At 44.4% G+C, this 1512-nt stretch overlaps 1 non-coding gene across 1 annotated transcript; it reads left to right on the forward strand.

Annotated features, from left to right (window-relative positions):
• The first annotated feature begins 884 nt into the window (after positions 1 to 884).
• LOC120663079 lies at positions 885 to 991 on the forward strand. The gene has a single exon (XR_005670304.1). It is a non-coding gene; the product is annotated as a small nucleolar RNA R71 (small nucleolar RNA).
• The last annotated feature ends 521 nt before the right edge of the window (positions 992 to 1512 follow it).

Raw genomic sequence — 1512 nt, forward strand, 5'->3', positions numbered from 1 at the left:
GGACCTCTGGATCTTCTTGAATTGCTGCTACCAGGCCATCCCAAGTGTCATTCTTCAGGGGATTGTACCTGCCTGCATGGTTAGTGCGAGGAGTCTGCCGGGGAAGGCTGCCCCACCCGATAGACACCATATTTGCAGTTTCAACGGGAGATTCGGGTTGCCCCAGAATTTTTCCGGACTCAGAAACAGGAACAACAGTAGCAATTTGAGCCAGTTGTGTTTCTATCATTTTGTTGAAACTTAGTTGATTTTTAAGAGTAGAAGAAAGAGTTTCAACTTTTGCATTTATACTTTCCAAAATTTTATCATTGGCAGCAAGCTTTTTGTTTAAAGATTCATTTATTTTAGCTTGGCCAAAGACTAGATCTCTCAAGGAGGGTTGGTTCGAATTGAAGTTCGAATTGAAATTTGAGTTAAAGTTGTTACCTTCTCCTTGGAATGGTGGGCGTGCTTAACCCCACCCCTGGCCTCCTTGTGGACGGAACCCGGTGTTGTTGTTGTTGACGTAGGCTGCGTCTTCTCAGGTCTTGGGGCAGTCATTCCCCGAATGTCTACCGTCACCACAAACCACGCATGTTGAGTATGAGTTCATGGCATGGACGGGAATAGGCATATGTTGCCAGTTCCCTTCATCGAGTTTCTTCAGTAGGAGGTCCAGCTTGGCGGCGAGCATGTCCGTCTCCTTGACAGTATGCATTCCGCCCTTGGTTCTGGGCTGGGAACGCTCCTCGTTCCAGCCCTGGTTGGAGACCATCTTTTCAATTAAGGCTGTAGCCTTGGTAATTGTCAGGTCCAGATAGGCTCCTCCAGTAGTAGCATCGAGATGGGCTTTGGATGTAGTCGTTAGCCCATTGTAGAAGCTTTGGAGTACGAGCCACTCGTCCATCCCATGGTGAGGACAGGCGAGTATGCATTCTTGGAGTCTCTCCCAAGCTTCTAGGATGGATTCCATCCCTGTTTGCTGGAAACTTGAAATTCTTCCACGTAGGGCAATTGTTTTGCCCAACGGGAAGAATTTGGCGAGGAACGCCGTGGAACATTTGTCCCACGTGCTGACGACTTCCTTGTTATAATAAAACCACTGTTTCACTTTCCCCAAGTGGGAGAAATAAAACAGACGGAGCCTGATGGCGTCAGCCGTAACGCCCCGTATGGTTACGGTCTTGCATAACTCCAGAAAGTTTTGTAGATGGGCGTTGGTGTAACAATCCAATTTAAATTTCAGTATTTAATAATAAATTTATTTGTCTTTACTTAATTTTCTAAGGTTTATTATGATTAGTCTTGCATTTAATCTAATTTTGTTTCACAAGGAATTAAAATTTTTCTAGGTTTAAACATGTTTGTGCATTCATGCTGGTGCATGGTTTTATTTTGGTAGAGTGCATAGGGTTTGAATTCAAATTCAAATTTGAATTAAAATTAGTTGAGTGTTGTTTGGAATAGAAATAGGAGAAGAAAACCAGAAACCCAACCCAGCAGCCCAAACCACGGCCCACCTCTTTTTCCCCG

The sequence above is a fragment of the Panicum virgatum genome, chromosome 2N (assembly GCF_016808335.1).
Source record: "Panicum virgatum strain AP13 chromosome 2N, P.virgatum_v5, whole genome shotgun sequence".
Classification (NCBI taxonomy): Eukaryota; Viridiplantae; Streptophyta; class Magnoliopsida; order Poales; family Poaceae; genus Panicum; species Panicum virgatum.